This window comes from Bos indicus, chromosome 22, assembly GCF_029378745.1.
Source record: "Bos indicus isolate NIAB-ARS_2022 breed Sahiwal x Tharparkar chromosome 22, NIAB-ARS_B.indTharparkar_mat_pri_1.0, whole genome shotgun sequence".
Taxonomy (NCBI): Eukaryota; Metazoa; Chordata; class Mammalia; order Artiodactyla; family Bovidae; genus Bos; species Bos indicus.
In genome coordinates, this window is record NC_091781.1 from 55125009 (window position 1) to 55146564 (window position 21556).

At 49.8% G+C, this 21556-nt stretch overlaps 1 protein-coding gene across 6 annotated transcripts in view; it reads left to right on the plus strand.

The window, feature by feature from the left end:
• Window positions 1-21556, plus strand: part of HRH1 (histamine receptor H1) — a 150009-nt gene that overhangs the window by 21981 nt on the left and 106472 nt on the right. For 2 of the 6 annotated variants that reach the window (XM_070776851.1, XM_070776853.1), the window contains exon 2: window positions 16782-16979. The exons of 2 other annotated variants lie outside the window; for them this stretch is intronic. The gene's annotated coding sequence lies outside the window, so the exon portion shown is untranslated. Of the gene's footprint in view, window positions 1-16781; window positions 16980-17716; window positions 17825-21556 lie in introns of those variants that run through there. 2 more of the 6 variants (XM_070776854.1, XM_019984950.2) reach the window with 2 other exon arrangements.

The window sequence follows — 21556 nt, forward strand, 5'->3', positions numbered from 1 at the left end:
TGTATGGATGTGAGAGTTGGACTGTGAAGAAGGCTGAGCACCGAAGAATTGATGCTTTTGAACTGTGGTGTTGGAGAAGACTCTTGAGAGTCCCCTGGACTGCAAGGAGATCCAACCAGTCCCTTCTAAAGGAGATCAGCCCTGGGTGTTCCTTGGAAGGAATGATGCTAAAGCTGAAACTCCAATACTTTGGCCACCTCATGTGAAGAGTTGACTCATTGGATAAGTCTCTGATGCTGGGAGGGATTGGGGGCAGGAGGAGAAGGGGACGATAGAGGATGAGATGACTGGATGGCATCACCGACTCAATGGACATGAGTTTGGGTGAACTCCGGGAGTTGGTGATGGACAGGGAGGCCTGGCATGCTGCAATTCATGGGGTCGCAAAGAGCCAGACACGACTGAGCAACTGAACTGAACTGAACTGTATGCTTAGGAGAATGATCTACAGGAGGTTAAAAATGATGCTATGAGAGAAGAGAGAGGGTTGCTGGAAAGACGTCCTTGAGCAGAGGAAGGGAGTGGGGTCCAGCGCACAACGCAGATGTGCAAGAGTCAGGTCAGCTCACCTGTGGCAGTGGGTAGGCAGGATGAGAAACGGTTGGAGATGCTGGTGGGTCTGTGGACGTTCTGACTGCTTTGATGAGCTCAGTGAACTGGAAGCCCAGAATGGGGACTGGGGAGGAGGCACAGGAACATTTAGAGAGCCACGGAGTGAATGAATGGGGAGGTCAAGTCCAACTGCCAGGGAGCACCGAGGGCTCTCTTAACATTCAAGCTCACCAGTTTAACATGAGCACAGCCAGAGCGCTTGCTGTTCTCCAGCCTGGTCAGCAGCAGCTGCACAGGGGTGCAGGCTGGGGTGGCTGAGAGTGGGACATGGCCAGGGTTGGCGGCTTGGCCAAGTAAGCGTGGAAAACAGACATGATGAGCGAGGAAGTAAAGACCTGAGGAACAGGAAGCTCAGACCAAAAAGCTCAAGACCAGGGGCGCAATGAGAAAGCAGATCATGGAGCGGGAGGGAAGGAAAAAGGAAAGCGAGAAGGGAACACGCTTGTGTTTTGGATCCGCGTTATCAGGCGATTGCGCCCAAGTGTGGATGGGTTGCACATCACGCCCAGGGAACACATTTTGATGGAAGGGCGGGCAGGGAGCCAGGAGGGTGCCGGGAGCCTGGGGCAGGTGTGGAGGTGACAGCTGGCGCACCTGCCTGCACCACCACCCTTCATACCCGCCCCCACCCCGCCCTGAGACAAACAGGCTCCTTTGTAATTCGGTTTCTGTTGTATTTACCCTTGGACAGAGGCTCTGTCCCTCCCCTACTCCTCCCCTGGCCTCCGAACCTCCCCCTCCCAGGTTTCAGAGCTGAAAGCTCCTCAGAGGAGAACGGGCTGCCTCCCGGGAGCCTTCTCTCCCCAGAACATCCTGAACAGCCAAGTCCAGAGCGCAGAGGCAAGCCACAGTCCCAGCATCTTGGCAACCGGAGAGCCAGCCTTGGCTTCCAGGCTGAGAAAGCAAGGTGGTCTGACCACACACAGCCCAGACCTGTTGACCCTTCACCACCGGCACACCCCAGGATTCTGGGAAGAAAGCCAGACCCCATCAAGCGATGGGCCCCCCCCCCAACACACTCCCACACCTTTCTGTGTCCGGCCAGCTATCAGCGGCCCTCCTGTTCCCAGCAGAATCATCTATTAAAAAATGCAGATGACAGGGCTCCTGCCCCAAGCTGGCAGTAGTATCTAAGGAAGCTTATTTCCTTCAAATTCCCCTGGGCTGCCTGCAATGTGGGAGACCAGGGTTTGATCCCTGAGTTAGGAAGATCCCCCAGAGAAGGGAATGGCTACCCACTCCAGTATTCTGGCCTGGAGAATCCCATGGACAGAGGAACCTGGTGGGCTACATTCGAGGGGGTCACAGAGGGTCGGATATGACTGAGCAACTAACACTTTCACTTTCCCCGGGTGGTCAAGACACAGTCAAGGTTGGAAAGGGCCTCTTCCTCTCTGTGGGCCTCGGTCTCCCCCGTTTGTTATCAGAGTTAGCCCAAGAGTCTAGATGGAGGCTTATGTAAGCGAGGGGGTGGGCCTGATGGCTTTTCTGGCTCTTGGTCTGAGGCATCTAAGAGGCTCCAAGAGGGCCAGAGGAATCTGACTGCCGATGCTTGAGGCTGACTCAGGCTCTCACATACCTCTCAGGTGCCTCCCAGGAGCCTCTCAGGTAACCAGGGTGAGTCCTACATGGGCCAGGTGTGAAGGGTGTCACTGCACAGGTGGAGGGAGGTTCCTCCCCTCCCCATCACCTTTCCCCTTATCCACGCAAACCCCCGCTCCTCCCTCACCAGCTGCCGCCCACCCTGAGATTTCTTTAGGTAAAATCTTCACTGCCACGTATTTCCGATCCCCTATTGTGGGGGCAGTGGTGGGGGAGGCTGGTGGTGGTGCGGGTTCTGTACAGCCTGGAGGCAGGGTGAATTGGGAAATGGGGAGAAGACTCGATCAGGCTGAGTCATTTCAAGAAGTGGGTGGAGAGACCAGTCCCAGACAAAAGGTCGCTTCCTGTGCATTTTTCATGGTTATAGCCATGGGAACTTGTCAATCAGGGGAGCCCCAGGATGGATTGTCACTTAAGAAAAGTCACTCCGCTCCTGCCCTGGTGGAGCTGGGACGGATGGGAAGAAGCCAGCCAGCTGTGAGGTTGCACACGACCGAGAAGCCTGAGCCTATTCGGGTACCCACGGCCTAGGCTGGGGTGCGGGGAGAAGGAGGAAGCACAGATGACGATCGCGGGAGCCAATTGGCTGTTGGCACGAAGGGGCGGAGTCAAGGGCAGCCAGTGTTTGGCTGGAGAGCCTGAGTGATTGATTGCAAGCATCGTTCAAGGAGGTGCGAAAGCCAGGAAAAGGACCGTGTTATCTCCAGATTTAAGCCCCTAGTGCCAGGCACGTGCGTAGCAGACCGGCTGTAAAGGTGCTGAGGTGCTTCCATGTCCTCTTGGTGAGACCCGGGCAAGACTTTTTCTGTTTTCGTGGCAGGAAAGTGACCTGGGCTTTGACAGTAGAGTTCCTGTCCCCACTGGACCCAAAGGTACTCCGGTGTGAATTAGAAAAAGGCGACTCCCAGAGAATGGGAGAAAATAATTACAAACCAAATGTCTGATATGCGTCTAGTGTCTAGAACATATAAACAAATTCTTACGGTCAATACTAAAAAAGCAAACAACCCAGCTGATTTTTTTATTTAAATGGACAAAAGTTGAATAGACATTTCTCCAGAGAAGACAGGCAAATGGCCAATAAGTATATGCAAAGGTGCTCAACATCATTAGTCATTAGGGAAAAGCAAATCAACACCAAAGAGATACAGCTTCACACCCATTCAGATGGGTGTGAAAAGGGTGGGGGGAAGATAAGTTGGCAAGGATATGCAGAGACTTTAGGATTCTCAGACATTGCCAATGCAAGTGTAGAATGGTGCAGCTGCCCTGGAAAAGAGTTTGGTGATTCCTCAAAAAGTTAAGCATAGAATCACCATTGTGGTGGTGTTGTTTGGGACTTCCATGGTGGCTCAGTGGTAGAGAATCCACCTGCTAATGCAGGAGACTTGGGTTAGGTCCCTGGGTTGAGAAGATCCCCTGGAGAAGGAAATGGAAACCCATTCCAGTATTCTTGCCTGGGAAATCCCAGGGACAGAGAAGCCTGGTGGGCTACAGTCCATGGGGTCACAAAATGATCCAGCAGTTCCATTCCCAGGTATATACCTAAGAGGATAAAAAAGCATAGGTTCATATGAAAACCTGTACAAGAACATTCATAGCAGCATTTTGCATAACAGCCCAAAAGAAGTAACAACCCATGTGTCTATCCACTGAAGAATAAATACATAAAATGTGAAATATCTGCACAATGGGATATTATACAGCCATAAAAAGGAATGAAGTGCCTGTATACGTTGTGCCATAGATAAACCTCAAAAACCTTATGCTAAGAGAAAGAAGACAGTCACATCTGACAACATCATGGAGTTGATTCCACTTATATGAAAGTACAGAATAGGGAAATCTACAGAGACAGAAAGTAGATTAATGGTTGCCGAGGAATAGGGGGAAGAGGAAAACTGGGAAATATGGAGTTATCTGGGGGGTTGATGGAAATGTTCTAGAAACGGACAGTGGTGCTCACTGAACAAAACTGTGAATGTACTGAAGCCACCCAAGAAGTAAAAGAAGCCCTTCTTCCCTTTAGGTACGTGGCTGACTCTGGCACCAGCTCTGAGATCTCTCACTCTGCACAGCCTTCCAACTGAAATTTCAGCAACATGAATTCGCTAACCAAGCCTCTTCCACACACCCAGTCTTGCTCATTCCTGTCGCTCCAGCTGTGCTCCCTTTTTTACTTCACACACCCCAGCAGCCTCCTGGGGACTCACTGTGGCCCCTCAGACCCTCCCTTGCCCAGCCTCTCCACTAAGCCACCTCCCATTTCAGACCCCTGCTCCCCACTCACCTCTTCCTGGAGCCTGTCCTAGAGGAAGCCCGCTGACCTCCATCTACCATATGCACTTGTAACAATACCCGGCTGTGCTGGCTTTTACCCTGGGCTTTGCCACTTAAAGCCTGTGTGGCTTTGTGAGAATCATGTCCCTTCCCTGGGCCTCAGTGTTCCCCATCTGTAAAATGTACATTGCCACGTGTCTTAGTCTGCTCGCCTAAACCCAGCTGGTTTAGACAACACAGACTTACCTTCTGTCAGTTCTGGAGGCTGAACTCTGAGGTCAAGGTGCTAGCCTGATTGGATTCTGGTGAGACCTCTCCCAATGGCTGATAGATAGCTGTCTCCTCATAAAAATGAAGGCTTCAGGTGTGCTGGATCTAGGAGGCCAAACAGTATCATCAGGCACACAGCTCTCTTTCCTTTGGTGTGGTCATTGCCTCTCCTGGGCTGAGTGCTGTGTGCTTACCTCTTCATGGCACCACGGTGGCACATTATTTTTGAAATGTTAGCCTCTGTGGGTTTTTTTTAAGGAAATTTCAATTTTTAAAAATGGAGGTATAATTTACATATGATAGAATGCACAAATATTAATTTTACCTGTCCTATACCTGTATTACCAACCCCAAGATCAGAGTCTTCCAGAAGTCAATTTCAGTGCCCATTGTGGTCAATGACAATTGCCCCCCCTCTCCCCCAGAGATAACCACTTCTAAAACTATAGATTAGTTCTGAACTTCCTACAAGTAGAATATATAATTTTTACTCTTTCGTGTTTGGCTTCATTTATTCAGAAGGATAATGTTGACTTTTGTGTTTCATGGACAGCAGTAGTTCATCTGCTTTTATGGTTGTGTGCTATCTGTTAGTATGAACTTAACTAAAATGTGTTTTTGCAAGCTCCTGTTGTTAGACATTTGGGTGTTTCAGTTCAGTTCAGTCGCTCAGTTGTGTCCAACTCTTTGCAGCCCCATGGACTGCGGCACACCAGGCTTCCCTGTCCTTCACCGACTCCTGGAGCTTGCTCAAACTCATGTCCACCGAGTTGGTGACGCCATCCAACCACCTTATCCTCTGTCATCCCCTTCTCCCACTGCCTTCAGTCTTTCCCAGCATCAGGGTCTTTCCCAGTGAGTCAGGTCTTCGCATCGGGTGGCCAAAGTATTGGAGCTTCAGCTTCAGCATCAGTCCTTCCAGTGAGTATTCAGGACTCATTTTCTTTAGGATTGACTGGTTTGATCTCCTCACAGTCCAAGGGACTCTCAAGAGTCTTCTCCAACACCACAGTTCAAAAGCATCAGTTCGTTGGGGCTCAGCTTTCTTTATGGTCCACTCTCACAACCAGGGTTGTGATTAATTCTTGGGTTGTTTAACTTAACGAAAATGTGTTTTTTCAAGCTCTTGTTTGCCGGGGACCAGCCCCAGCAACCAATCAACCCGGCTGATCCAGGGTATTCGAAGCGGGGACGGCGTCAGCGACCTATTTATTTAAATATTTTATCAAAGATATAAAGAGTAATAGGATGAGGATAGCTCAGTAGGAAAATTCAGTAGAGAAAAGAGGCTGAGTAGCTTGGTTTACGCGGGAGACCAATAAAACTTCAAGACAAGAAGTTTGCACCACTTACGTAGGCTGCAGGCATCCTTCCGTTCTCCTGAAGGAGAGGAGACACTGAGGCCCCCCGGGTCGGATCTTAGAAGCCCAGGCATAATTAGTAAGCATGGCGGGTTCCACGCTCCAGATGGAGACTCAGCTCGAGTGAGAGAGGGAGCGACATGGGGAGACCAGTATTTCGAGAAACTGATTCCAATTCTTTATTTTCCATGGTCTACTTTTATACACTGAGATGTTATGTAAAAGTCACGTGGGGTCAGCAGTCCTGACTTTTATCAAAGTCAGGTGCTTCATACAAATGTATACAGAGGTCTTAGGGGTGTTACATCATCTTCTGGCCAGGGGGCGTGCTGACAATTTATGACCCTCTCCTTGTGACAACGGTCAGTCAACCAGGACACTTATTTCTCCAAGGGTGATTATTCTTAAAACAGACACCACCCAAATAAAGTTACGTTCCTATAGGGTGAGGGTATAGTGGGTTTTAGTTAAGGAAAGAATTTACTTAGCCTAAGGTCTAATGTGATTAATATCAAAGGTTAATACTTATTTCTTCTATATATTAATTAATGTGTGTAAGGGCAGGGGATGTGGAGTCTTAGCAACAAACATTGGCTCAACAAATGAAAAACCCTTCACCAATACAATTTCTAATCAGCCCATTATACTTATAGTTTTCTAACTTTTCTAAGGAACCTGTTTTTAGAAGGGTTAAAGCATCTCGTGCCTCTCATGGTTGGGAGGCTGTGAGCAATCACATGTGGCCGGACAAGCCTGTCAGGCAGGCTAGAGAACCTTCAGAGGAGTTTGTAGGTTAAAACACTCTTGTCACGCCCAGGAGTTTTTATTAACTGGAGCTCTAAGTTAACTCCTTCTCCGAAAGAGGTGGTGGGGGACAGCCCCCCGTAAAGTCAGAGGTGTAGGTGAGAGCACAAAGTAGTAAAGTAGGCAGGCTCTGGTTATGGGGGTAGATGCTCGAGGATTTCCAGGGGGACTCCTGAGGCTCGATCCTGCCTTTGCGTATGTCGAGCCTCCTTCCTCATGACCTTTGCCACGGGTACCTCACTCTGGCCCCCAACACTTGTTGATAGACATTTGGGTTGTTTTCAGCTTGGGGCTTCCCTGATAGCTAAGTTGGTAAAGAATCCACCTGCAAAGCAGGAGATCCCAGTTTGATTCCTGGGTCAGGAGGATCCACTGGAGAAGGGATAGGCTACCCACTCCAGTATTCTTGAGCTTCCCTTGTGGCTCAGCTGGTAAAGAATATGCCTGCAATCTGGGAGACCTGAGTTTGATCCCTGGGTTGGGAAGATCTTCTGGAGAAGGGTTTCCCTTCTGGACTGGCTACCCAGTCCAGTATTCTGGCCTGGAGAATTCCATGTACTCTATAGTCCATGGGGTTGCAAAGAGTTAGACATGACTGAGTGACTTTCACTTTCACTTTCCAACTTGGGATATAATGAATACAGCTGTTAGGATTTATGCACAGTTTTTTATAGCTATATGTTTTCATTTCTCTTAGAGATATACCTGGGAGTGGACTTTCTGGATCATAAGATAGATTTACATTTATTAAGGCTACAGAGCGGTGTTCCATAGTGCGTATACTATTTTACATTCCCACCACCTGTGGGAAGAGTTCCAGTGCCTCCAAACCCTGGTCAACACTTGATTGTGTCAGTCTTCTTAATTTCAGCCATTCTGGGGAGGGATGGGGGGATGGAGGGAACTCATTGTGTTGTTTTTCTTTCTTGCTAATTTCTGTTACCCAGAAGCCTTACATGCACCCCCATACCCCTGCCATTATAACAGAAAATAGTAGATTATTGTTTCAAGCCTAATGTTCTTTTTCTGGCCCTGCAGAAAAAGAGAAACTGGAATCTTTGCCTGGTTTTTCAGTTTCAAAAGGGCAACAGGAAAAGTCTCGTGTGTATTATGACACGATTGATATGGGAAAGGGCAGGGAGTTCAAGAGCAAGATTGTGCCTTCCTGAATCCAGACCAAACTTTCTAGATAAGAGTGAGGAGAGACCTGAAGCATCAGCAAAGGGGCAGATGGATGGTGCATCCCTGGAGGAAAGAGACACTTGAACCTGCTGCTTCCACAGCCATAGCCTTGAACTTGGAGAGACCATGGAATCCTCGAGGAAATTAAATGTGGAAAGGACGTGTCTTCTCCTGGGCAGACTCTCGAGTGGAAAGAAGTGACTTTGTGTGGCTGAGCAGAAGAACCTCATATGTCTAACAGAGTTCCCTGTGCCCCAGGGGCCGTGGGAGCTTGAGCAATGGTTCCTATGCACTTTCAAGGGCCACAGAAGCAGCCGAGAGAGGGGATGAAACTTCAAGGGACAACTTAGCAGTGGCCTGTGTGTGTGGGTGACCCCTCCTCAGATAGGAATAAAGATGTCTCAACAGATATCAGCATGGATTAGTGATGACACACCTCAGACACTCCCCACAAGATCCACAGAACTGAAACACCACCCCCAGAGAAACAGGAAAATCTCAGCTTGCCTGAGATTAAGGTTTCCCACCTAATATGGGAGATCATAGCCGAGACTGAGCTTATTTAACCAAAATAATGTTACCTTTCTTGCTCACCTGAGTTCGTGGACTGAACCTGGACCACTGTTGCATTTCTCATACTGTATTATGCTCGTCTTTTTATTTTTCTTTCCTTTCCTCGGGACTGTAAGCAACTGGAAGTCAGGGATAAGGTCTGATTCTTCCTGAAGTCAGCAACCTCCTGGCCCAGTACCTGGCTCAGAGCAGGGGCTTGGTGAAGACTTGTTAAATATTGATTGTAAATTCCCTGACAGCAGCGGGAGAAAGGGGGCTCCATAGCTGGGCACCCAGTCTGGGTAGTGCCCTGTGCTGTGTTATCTACACTGACTGACCTTAGAGATCAGACTATGATTATCCCAATTTTCAGGTACACACATTAACAGCCAGCCTTTACTGAGCACTCTCCAGGCACCAGGCACATTATATTAACTCATGTAATACTCACTATAACCTGATGCAGCTGACACTATTTTTACCCCCATTTTACAGATGGGGAAACTGAGGCTTAGAGCAATGAAGTGATTGTGATGGGGTCTGAATCCAGGCTGCATGATTCCAACACCCGTCTGCCCATTCCCTGCGCTGTGCCCAGGCTCCCTTCTTGGTCCACTCTTCCTCCTTCATCCCTGCCCATCTCATTGGCAAACTCTCTTCACAACCTCCATACCTATTCTGACTTCTTTGCTGCTCAAAAGTGGAAATACTCACTCTTTCCTCACTCACTCCTTTGCTCCTGTAACATTTTATTTTTAGGATTTGTATAAATTGAGACTTTCTCTATTTGTGTGTAAGAAAAAAAATCCTAAATAATAGTGGCATAAGAAATAAGATGATTATTTCTCTCCTGTGTGAAGTAAGTATAAACAGAGAAATACAGGGCTGATAGAGCGGCTCCATGGTGTTGGGGACTAAGGCTATTTTTATCTGTTCCATCATCCTAGTACGGGGTCCCTTCACAGGTCAAAAGAATTTCTAAAGCTCCAGACATTGCATCTAAATTCTGAGCAGTAGAAAAAAGGGAAGATTTGCTGTTTCCCTTAAAAAGACTTCCCAGAAACCCCCACAACATTTCTTCTTACATCTCATGGGCCAAAATTTTGTCACATGACCACAACTCACTAAAGGGAGGCTGCAAAATACAATCTTTTAGTTGGATGTTGAAAGAGTAGCTATTAAGAAGAAAACCACAATGTCTGCCATGTCATTACCTTAGCATTTATCACATCATATGTGGAGTGGTTTATCTGAGTAACTGTCTCCATAGCCAGCATTTCTTGAGGGCAGATTCTTGTCATCTTCATCCTCATCTCCCAAAGTGTAGCACACACTGGAGACACTTGGAACAGAGGATTAGGTAACTGGGTCTGACATGTCTTTGGATGCCCTGAGGCCCACTGCATGGTTCTCTGCCCACAACAAGTCTCCAATAATTGTTGAATTGAAATGAATTTAAATGTTCCTGGCCTTCACGTCCTCATTTTCAAAATGGGTATTAGTTTTAGTTTAGTTCAGTTGCTCAGTCGTGTCCGACTCTTTGCAACCCCATGAATCACAGCACGTCAGGCCTCCCTGTCCATCGCCATCTCCTGGAGTTCACTCAAACTCACGTCCATCGAGTCGGTGATGCCATCCAGCCATCTCATCCTCTGTTGTCCCCTTTTCCTCCTGCCCCCAATCCCCCCCAGCATCAGAGTCTTTTCCAGTGAGTCAACTCTTTGCATGAGGTGGTCAAAGTACTGGAGTTTCAGCTTTAACATCATTCCTTCTAAGGAACACCCAGGGCTGATCTCCTTTAGAATGGACTATAAATTACCTCAAAAGTCAATCCCAGTTTGGACACGCTCAGTGTCCATTGTATAAAACTGGAAATATTTATGTTAAAAAATGAAAACCTCAGTAGTTAGGCAATGTGTATAGCTTTTGTTCTTTCTCTTTCTTCTTCATGAACACACACACACACACACATATATATACATATATACTTTGCATATAAACAGAACCCACTTTACATACCATTCTATAACTACTTGTTTTACTTACTAACATATGAAGGGACTTCTGCTTCTGCCTGTGACAAACTACTTGTAGAGAGAGATCAACCCTCTCAATAAACAACTAGAAGACCTAGATAAAATGGTTGAAAAGAAAATTAAAATCTGTTAAAAGGCTTCAAAGAGCTATCCAGGAAGCCAGGAGTTGAGTGCTGGAAATCCCAGAGTATGAGAGCCTGAAGTCAATGTGCTTCCCCATGAATTTGCCAATTTCAAAGCAGCTGGATAAAGAGACTGAGCAGGAGGCACGTGCTGAGACACAGGGCAGGCAGAGTTTTCCACAGTCTCACGGGTCTGGAGAGACTAAAATAATTTATGAACGTTCATTGGCGCACACAGACTTATCCATAGTAGAATTTGCATGTTGGAAAGAACGCCGGAGATGATGTAACCAAAGACATCATCTTGTGGATGTAGCAACTGAGGCCCAGGGATGCTGAGTGAGTTGCCCGGCGTCACACAGCAAATGGGTGGAGCCTCCTGGTGCAGCCTTCTTGCGCTGTATTGCTCTGTGGCTGTCGCTGCTCTCTCAACACCCAGCTCCCCATTTGTCTCCACATATCATAGCCTGAGAGAGAGACAGAGAGAGAGAGAAAGATCAGTTTAACCTCATTCCTGATGGTGATTTTCAAGAAGTAAAAGTGCTTTTTTAAAAAGGAAACCAGCAAAAATCTCTGTAAAAACTACTGGGCATTTTTCCTAATTAACGAAGTAACACAAATTTATTAATGAAATGTTAGAAACATACACAGGTATGTGAAAACCAAGAACACCCACAGATTTTTCTCTCCTTCCCACCTATCTCTGATACAACCATTTTAAGCTTTTAAATACATAAATAGGTGTATTTCTTCACAAAATGAGTTTATAACTTACTAGTTTTTAAGCTTCTATTTTTTAAATAAATCTATTTATTTTTAATTGAAGAATAATTGCTTTACAGAATTTTGTTGTTTTCTCATTTTGACATTCATATTATAATCGGTTTTCACATAATTCTATATGCTGTAGTACAATCTTATCTGTATAATAGTCTACTCTATCCATATGAGTGTGTGTGTGCTAAGTCTCTTCAGTCATGTCTGACTCTTTGCAACCCCATGGACTGTAGCCCACCAGCTCCTCTGTCCATGGGATTCTCCAGGCAAGAATACTGGAGTGGGTTGCCATTCCCCTCTCCAGGGGATCTTCCCGATCCAAGAATCGAACCCATGTCTCTTATGTCTCCTGCTTTGGCAGGTGGGTTTTTGTTTGTTTGTTTTTTTTTTAACCACTAGTGCCACCTGGGAACCATAATTAAATTAACCAATCCCCTGTGGTTAGACATTTGGATTATTTTCAGTCTTTTACTACTACGTCCAGTCCTGCAATGAATATCTTTGTGCATATCTTGGTGATATCCATGGTTATTTTCTCAGGAAAACTTCGTAGGGTATGGAATAATAGCCTGAACATCTTTAAAGGTGTCATCCTCTGGCTCCAGAGTAGCCTCCAGCAAGGCCGTAGCAATGTTCACTCCCCACAGCAGTGCGTATAGCAAACCGGTGTGCTTCACTTGACGGGGGATGGAAGGAGCAATCTAGCCACTGCAGCCAGATGTGTGTGAGTCTTGCCCAGCTTCCTTTAAATAGATCGCTTCACAGCATGCCAGCCTAACTATATTTAGAGTGGAGAAGTCAGACGACCTGCCCAAGGTTGGAAACCCTAGAGCCGAGTCAAGGGCCAAATTGAAAGGGTCAATATTGACAGCTCTAAATCACATGCTTGCTACTTGGTCCACTTGGGTCCTGAAGGAGGCACCTCCCTTCTCATAAACGGAGCCAGAAACTAAACAAGGGAAGGGCTGTGTTACCTACTTGGGGCAGCCGTAGGAAACGTGAGCGCTTGGATCTCTCAGCCTCCAGAGTGCAGAGTCCCCAGAGATGGCCAAGTTCATAACGTGATGGGCAGGCGGCTGGACCGGCACTCTGCCAGACCCACCAGCCCACAGCTTGGCGCACAGTCTGGGACCCCCACGTGAGTGGCATCGCTTCCTCTGGGTCTTCAGTGTGCCGGATCTTTCCTACCCACCCTGTGCACGTGCCAGAGAACTCCGCTGGCGCAGAGAGGGTCTCAAAGTTCTCAGCTCAGACTTTCACTGAGATTTGTTTCAGGTCAAAAGACACAGATTCGATGACTGCTTGGCTGGTTGTTGGGTTACCCTGGGCAAAGTCCCTTCTCGTCTCTGGAGCTTCTTAGTCTCCGCATGTGAACAAGGAAGCTGGTGGCCTGGATTTGGTGGGATGTGAATCCTGTTTCCTAGAGGACAGGGACGAGGGAGGGACTCAGTCCCTGAGTACCCACCGGAGCCATACACTTTGCAGACACAGGTGTATTTAACATACAAGGGCTCTGTGAGGAAGCAGACATCTGTGCCTGCACAGCACTGATGCCCCCTTATTCTGCTACTAACACCCTGATTTTCTTTTTTTTAAATATTAATTTATTTTTGGCTGTGATTGGTCTTTGTTGCTGTGTGCAGGCTTTCTCTAGCTGCAGTGAGCAGGGGCTGCTCTTTGTTGTGGGGCAAGGGCTTTTCACTGTGTTGGTTTCTCTTGTTGCACAGCACGAGCTCTAGGCACGTGGGCTTGAGTAGTTGTGGTGCACGGGCTTGGCTAACCCACGGCATCAAACCTGTGTCCCCTGCATCGGCAGATAGATTCTTAACCACTGGGCCACCAGGGAAGCCCCACCCTGATTTTCTTTCATAGAACCATCTCTCACCCACTTCTAGTCCTGGTGACTTGGGGAGGACTGACCCCCCTCTCCCACTCTGGTTATAAAGGCATATGACTCAGGTTTGGCCAATCAGAGCAACTATGATGGGTTCAGGGCTGGGCATGTGACTCAAGCCAGGCCAATGGGAGTCAGATCTAGGATGTTTGCTGGAGGTTTGGAGAAGGAAGTGATCTCTTGGCTTGAGGCTGCTTAACGGGCCATTTCTGCCTCCCTGTGGAGAGACCTGGGCTTCCCAGGTGGCTCATGGTAAAGAATCCACCTGCCAAGCCAGAGATGTGGGTTTGATCCCTGGGTCAGGAAGATTCGCTGGAGAAGGAAACGGCAACCCACTCCAGTATTCTTGCCTGGAGAATTCCATGGACAGAAGAGCCTGGCGGGCTACAGTGCAGGGGTGGGGAAGAGTTGGACACAGCCGAGCAACTAAACAGCAGCAGCAGCAGCATAAAGAGATCTAGCCTGCTAATAAACCTGAAGCAAAAATAAAAAACAGTCAAGGGACTTGCCTGGTGGTCCGTTGGCTGGGACTCCACCCTGGGGCTCTATCCCTGGTTGGGGAACTTGATCCCACGTACTGCAACTAAGAGTTCACCTATTGCAACTAAAAAATCCCACATGCCTCAAGTAAGACCTGGAGCAGCCCAATAAATAAATATTTTAAAAAAGAAGAAGTAAGTCAAGAGATAGAGACAGATTCATGACAACTTCCCTTGAGTCTCTGGCATGGACTATGTCTGAATCCAGAATGACTTCCTGCATTTTTCAGCTTAAAGCCCTTTTGGGCTAAAGCTGGTTACAATTGGGTTTAATGTATCCTGCTACCAAAAGATCACCACTAAAATCCTAGACATAGCATAGGCGTCATTCTTCTCATTTTACAGGTGAGGAAACAGGCTCAGAGAAGCAAAGTAAGCAAACAAGTGGCAGAACAGATATTTTTAATCAACTTCTTTTTAAAAATTATAATTAACTCGTGGGCTTCCCTCCATCCCTGGGTCAGAAAGATCCCCTGGAGAAGGGAATGGCAACCCACTCCAGTATTCTTGCCTGGAGAATTCCATGGACAGAGGAGCCTGGCGGGCTGCAGTCCATGGGGTCGCAAAGAGTTGGACACTAACTCTTTAGTTAGTGAGCGACTCACACACACATAGTTAACTTACAATGTTCTATTAATTTGAAGTATACAGCAAAGATTCAGTTACACATATTTTCTTTTTCAGATTCTTTTCCAGTATGTTATTACAAGATAGTGGACATAGCTCCCTGTGCCGTACTGTAGGTCTGCATTTTTACCTATTTTACACGTAGTAGTATATATATTGGAGAAGGCAATGGCACCCCACTCCGGTCCTCTTGCCTGGAAAATCCCATGGACAGAGGAGCCTGGTGGGCTGCAGTCCATGGGGTCTCGAAGAGTCAGACACGACTGAGCGACTTCACTTTCACTTTTCACTTTCATGCCTTGGAGAAGGAAATGGCAACCCACTCCAGTGTTCTTGCCTGGAGGATCCCAGGGAAGGGGGAGCCTGATGGGCCCCCGTCTATGGGGTCGCACAGAGTCGGACACGACTGATGCGACTTAGCAGCAGCAGTATATATATGTTAAATCCCAAACTTGTAATTTATCTCTATTTCTTTTTAATCCATACCTCTAGTCTCTACTCAGGGCCTCAAGTGATTCCTCCTTTTTAGTTTTCTTTCACAAACCACAGAAGTAAAAGAGGCTTGTGGATCCAGGCTGATCCAGGTTCCAGACCTGCTTCAGCTGCTTTCTACCTGTCTGATCTTGAGGTGACTCACTGGCTGTGTTTACGAAACACATCTCCTCATCACTTTGTTCCTCAGTCTTCTCATCTGCAGAATGGCAGGTTAATAGTATCTACCTCATAGGATTATTGTGAATAGATAAAATAGATTATGTAACACTTTTGGACTAGCCTGGCAAACACTAAGTGTGACCCAAGGTCCAGCTATTATTTTTCTTCTGCTGCCTATATATTCTTAGGAAGTTGGCTATTCCCTCTCCGCCCCACACACCCAGGATATGGCCTGAGTTATCTCCTGATACATCAGTTTCAAATGCCATAAGAAAACAAAACACACCCTGATCATGAGGGACCTCAATTACTGTCTGATGTGCTGTTTTTCAAATATTGATGTTTCTCAAAATGCTGATCACTGTGGGCTTTAGTAGGTCTAAAACCAGCCCGGGAAGTGAAACTTTGCGGAGGAATTCCAAATAATCAAGCCTTTGCTGAATTGCAGAAAGGCGAGAGGGGATGGATATGGACCCAGCCATTTCCGAGGGTCTCCTCCCTGGCCCCCGCCACTTCATTCCTATCAGCCCTACAGCTGTGGAGAGCAGAAATGCATTTCCTATAGAGTTTACAACAGTTGCTACCACAAGTGCTCACTCAGTTCCAAAGGGTGCAAGAGTCTGGTACAGTGTAAAATATGGAGGCCCTGGAGGATCACCAGGGAATGGAGGGGGCTTACTGTGGACTCAGGGTGGGTCCTGGTCGTGGGGCTATGCTAAGGCACAGGGGGCCAGTCAGAGGAACACATGGGAAATCCATTGCCTCTCGGTTTCATAAAAGTCAGAATAACGTGGTCTGCCAGTTATCCAGAATCCAGTCTCCTCTTTCCCCTCAAATCCCCTCCGTGTAGACAGGCTCAGAAATCCACGAGCTACCATTTACGGAGCACTTGCTAACTCCTTTACATAATGATCTCCTGGAACTTTCCGGCAGCCCCATTGAGAGGAAAATTACAGTACAATAATTATGACTTTGGACCTTGGAGCCAGGCTGCATAGGTTAGGCTCCCAGTTCTCCTGTGTGACCTTGAGTAATTCACTTAGCTTCTCTGTACCCTAGTTCTCGTCTCTGCAAAAGAGCGATAATAATAGTTTCCACTTACTCAGGGCTGTTGTGTGGACTGAATGAGTAAGTACTTGCAGCATTTAGAAAGGTGCATGGCACAATGACAGCTGTTTTTATTAACCCTCATTTTACAGATGTGGACCCTGAGGTGGGAAAGCCAGATCACCCACATACCATACACAGCTCATGAAGCTGGGCCTCGAAATCACTGCACCATTTCACTACCTCTGAGTGGAATTTCCCTGCACTCAGTGGAGGCTAAGATATCACCATGAAATAGCCCCAAACCCACACCCAGCCAACCCCTTCTATTTTATTTTTTATTTTTTTGGCCCTGCAGCGGGGTATGCGCGGATCTTAGTTCCCAGGACCTGGGATTAAAACCCATCCGTGCTCTCTTGCAGTGAAAGCGTCGGTCCTAACCACTGGAACACCAAGGAAGCCCCTCCCTCCTTCCAAACACCCATCTCCCCTACTAAGTTTGGGTGTCTCTTTTGGAGTGTTGAGATAAGATACCAGCTGAGTGGCTCCAGTGGAGTTTTCCTGGCACTGAGGAAGGGGAAAGAATTCTGCTTCTTCGGTCCCTTGGATGAAGGCAGCCGGTAAGAATTCTCAGGCTCCCGGCATCGGGGGCAGAGGAGGCCTGCAGAGGAACCACCTCCCCCCCCCGCCCCCGGCCCCCGTCCTTAGGATGCTAACCGGAACTCACTGAATTTTGAAACTTGAGCTCATCTGAGCAGCTGGAGAGAAACAGCTGGCGGGAGAGGAGAGGTGGAGTTCTAGACCTGGGGCGGGGTGGTGGGGCGGGGTGGTGGGGCGTGGGTTGTCTCTCTAGATCGCGGCGGAGCCTCAGGGGGTGGGGTGCCTATCTGTCAGCCCTCGTCTCCGCGGCGCCCCTTCGTCTGTCCCTCGATCGGCCTCTCCGGCAGGGCCGTGGGGGACTGAAGTGTCACTGGGAGTCAGTCAGTCGGGCTGTGGCTCACTTGGCCAAGCAGCATCGCAGCTCCGACTCTCCCGCTCCGGGCCTCCTCGGGCTGACTTACCTCTGTGAGCGCCCTCAGGTGTGCGCGGGCGGAGGGAGTTCTCGCCAAGCTTCTGAGGCTCCTTTCCCCACCCGAGGAGCCGCGCCCCCGAGCCGGGCCCGAAGCAGGGCGCTCCGGGGGCGCTGCTCGGGCCCCGGGGCGGTTGTGGAGGGAGAGAGGTCGCGCCCCTCACGCCGCCTCCAGGCGCGGGGGCGGCCGAGGCGCGCAGCCGGAGGCGGGGAGCGGCAGGCCCGGGGCCCGGGTCTCCGCCTCCCGGCCTCCCTCCGGGCTGCCCCCTCGGCGCGGCTCCTCCCCCGGCGCCCCGCCTCCGGGTCGGCTCCCTCGGCGCCGCGCTGCCACCGAGCCCCGAGCAGCCTGGCCGTCGCGGCCGCCGCGCCACCAAACTTTCCCCGGAGCCGGTGCCGGTGAGTCGGAGCGGAGAGCGGGCAGGGCGCAGGCAAGGGGCCGGAGCGCGGCGGCGGCGGCGGGGCGAGACGCTGCGCGGCCGGCCGGGCTTGGGTCCGGGCATCCTGGCCGAGCCACGGAGCTCCCCTAGCCTCCGGCGTGGGGTGGGCGCGCTTGGGGGCCCTGGGGACTGTGGGCGGCGCGGGTAGGGGTCCGCGGCACCCTGAGAACCAGCTCTGGTTCCCCCCACCCCGACGCGCAGACACCTGTGGCTCTGCCGGGGTTCGCCAGGGTGCGCGCCCGGGGCGGCTGCCTCGAGCTCCTACCGGAGAGACGGGAGAGGGTCCAGTTTTCCCAGCCCTGCCCCAGGCTCTGACCTCGAGGCTCCCGATAGTTCCAGCCCATCTCTTGAGTGCGTTGAGTGTGCCAGGCACTGGGTTATCCCTCATCTCTTTGGGTTCTCCCTGTAACTCGATGATCCGGTATTATTATACCCATTTTACAGAGGGGGAAAGAGACTCAGAAGGGGCAATTTGCGCCTAGGAGCACCAACCAGTCAAGGAGAGAGCCAGGAGGTTGAGCCCCAGTCGGCCGGACCCAAACCACTCCACCACATGATGCGGTTGAGCCCCAGGTTCAGCATCACCAGGGGTGGGGTGTCGGGGGGCCGGGGAAACATGGAGAGCACCTTAGCCTTCCCTACAGCCTGGCTGCAAACCCAGGAGGCGCCGGCCACCTCCTCCTCATTGTGGCTCAGGGAGGATCCTTTGGAAAGGTGGGAGACCCTTACATGTCAGGAAATGGATTCCCGTGGCAGAAGCCCTGTGGGGGCTGCCGTTTCAGGTGAAAGGAGCCCAATTATGGAAGTTACTCTTGGTTTTTCTGGAAGGAGCCAAGGGAGTCAGGAGCTGGGGCTGGAGCACAGCGGATCTTCACAGAAACCTCTTTCCCTCTCTGGGTCACTCTCCCCCTGCCCCCCACCTCCACTGCCCAAGGAGTAAGTAAGTGTAGTCCCTCAGTCCTCTCCGACTCTTCGTGACCCCCTGGACTGTAGCCCGCCAGGCTCGTAACCCGCCAGGCTCCTCTGTCAATGGGAATTCTCCAGGCAAGAATACTGGAGTGAGTAGCCATGTCCTTCTCCAGGGGATCTTCCCGACTCAGGGATTGAACCTGAGTCTCCTGCATTACAGGCGGATTCTTTACCATCTGAGCCACCCCTCCGCTGCCCAGGGAGACCCCACCCCATCCCTTAATCTCTGAGGTATGGGCTCTGCCTGGGAGATGTTCCATGCAGGGCTCCTGTCCTCCAGCAGGGGGCTCCCACCTCAGGCCTGGAGCCCCACAGTGGTGCTAGGAGTAAGTACTCTGAACAAACTCCTCCAGCCGCAAGGTGCTTAAGGGGCTGATTCCATGGTGGGAGCTAGTGCCCTGTGACTGGCGCCAAGATGGAACGTGTTTCCAGAGCATGAAGGAGAGGCGAGCTGGGGGTCTGATAGGCAGGTCTTGACTGCCTTAATCTTGGCTTTAATTTTAGAGGCAGGCAGGAACCGGCGGAGAATGGGAGAGAGAATGGACAGGTCAGAGTGTCTTTATGCATTATCCCGCTCAGTTTTCACAACAGCTTTGCAAAGCAGGCACTATTGTTATTATTACCTTCATTGAACAGATAGTCGGTTGAGGCTCAGAGAGGTTAAATAGCTTGCCTGTGGTTGCCCAGCTGGTCTGTGGCAGATTTGGGATTTGCCTGACTCCTTCTAGATTGTCAGTGACATCTAGGCTGTAGATGGGACCTTAGGTCCCTCCTGAGTGTGGCTGGTAGCAGCGGAGATGAAAATAGAGAGATGCCAAGCAACAGGGTCCCAATACCCCTGTGTTGATCGCCTGGTCATGTCTGACTCCCTGTGACCCCACAGACTGTAGTCCACCAGGCTCCTCTGTCCATGGAATTCTCTAGGCAAGAATGCTGGAGTGGATTGTCATTCTCTTCTCCAGGGAATCTTCCTGACCCCAGGGATTGAACCGTGGTCTCCTGCATTGCAGGCAGATCCTTTACCGTCTGAGCCCCCAGGGAAGCACAAAGGAAGGAAATTTGAACACATGCCGTAACACAAACCAACCTTGAGGCCTGAGTGCTCAGTTGCATCTGACTCTTTGTGACCCCATGGACTGTAGCCCGCCAGGCCGTTCTGTCCATGGAATTCTCCAGGCAGGAATACTGGAGCAGGTTCCCAGTGCCTACTCCAGGGGATCTTCCCGACTCAGGGATTGAACCAGCGTCTCTTGAGTCTCCTGCATTGGCATGTAGGGTCTTTACCGCGGAGCCACCTACCCCTGTACCACCCTCCTCTCTCTGTGACAGGTGTTGTGCAGGAGGCCTACTGCTGAGCGGGTCATCACAGAAATCCCTGACAGTCCCACATAATTTCCCTCATACAACCCAGGGCTTGGTGGCCCCCACGGAAGCATGAGGCTGTCCCGCTGTCTCTGGAGGGGTTTCCCCTGCTGGAGGGCAGGTCTGTAAGGAGGCCAAGTACCACTTCCAAGCATAAAGAGAGAATCCCTCCGGGGCGGAGGGTGGAGGTGGCCCAGCGCTGCCCAAACATGATTTCAGAGCTGGGTGGAGGCTGGAGCAGCCTGCAAGCCCCTGAACCCCAGAGGAATTAGGGCAGTGCTGGGCTGGGAGTGGTTCCTCCTGGCTGAATGTCCGAGGTAGGAAGAGCTTGCATCTGAGCCTCCTCCCCTCAGACTTTCTCAAGATTCCCTGTTCCTGTTTGCACTTTCCTTTTTTTTTTTTTTTATATAATCAAGGAGTGCCTGGTGGAAAGGTGTGGCCTTTCAGTAACAAAGAGGAGGCATGGCGGAGAGATCAGAAGTGTGGATTCTGGCACTGGCTCACATCCCAGCCCTGCCACTTAAGAGATCTGTGGCCTTGGACGAGTTGCTGTACCTCTCTGTTCCATTTTTAGGACAGGAGTATTTCTAGCACATTCCTCGCTGGGTTGGTGAGAGAACTGGGTGTGTTCATGCGCCTAAAGCACCTAGATGGAGTCAGGCAATTCACAGAAGTGCTTTTGAGATGTTAGTTGGCGCTATAGTTACTGTTAAGATCAAAACAGACGCAGCTTGGTAGCCTGGCTCCACCCGACCTCCATGAGACTGTCTTTCTAGTTTGTAAAGTGGGAGTGGTCTAGTGCAGGCTAGAAGTTTTAGTGCAGGCTCAAGCTTTAAATAGCTGAAAGCCTCAAGTCCCAATGCAGGCTTATTTAAAAAACTTCCGGTGCTGTACGAGGCACTCAACAAATGCTAGGCATTACCACATTTAGCACTGTCTGGGCGAGCTGCACTCCTTCACACTGTAGCCTCAACTTGATCCTCTGGCATGTTTCTTAGGGGCATGGGTTTGAGACAATTTTCTGGTTTGTGTGGGCACAAGAAGGACTCTTCTTTCTGCCCAGGTTCTCGTTTCATGGTCATTTCTCAGGGACAAGTGTGCACTTCTTGGTGGCTGTGGCGTGGCAGAGGGTAGGTCTGAAGGCCATTTCATAAGGTCTGCCCCATCCTCACCAAGGCAAAGACACCAGCAGAACACACCACCCTTGCTGGCTTTCAGACTGATATTTTGTGTTCCTTCCATGTGGAGAAGACTAGTCCAGAGTTCCGATTTTCTTTTTCTTCTTAAAGACTCTTTGCCACCACCCAAACTGTAGCCCACTAGGTTCCTTTTGTCCATGGGCTTTCCCAGGCAAGAATAC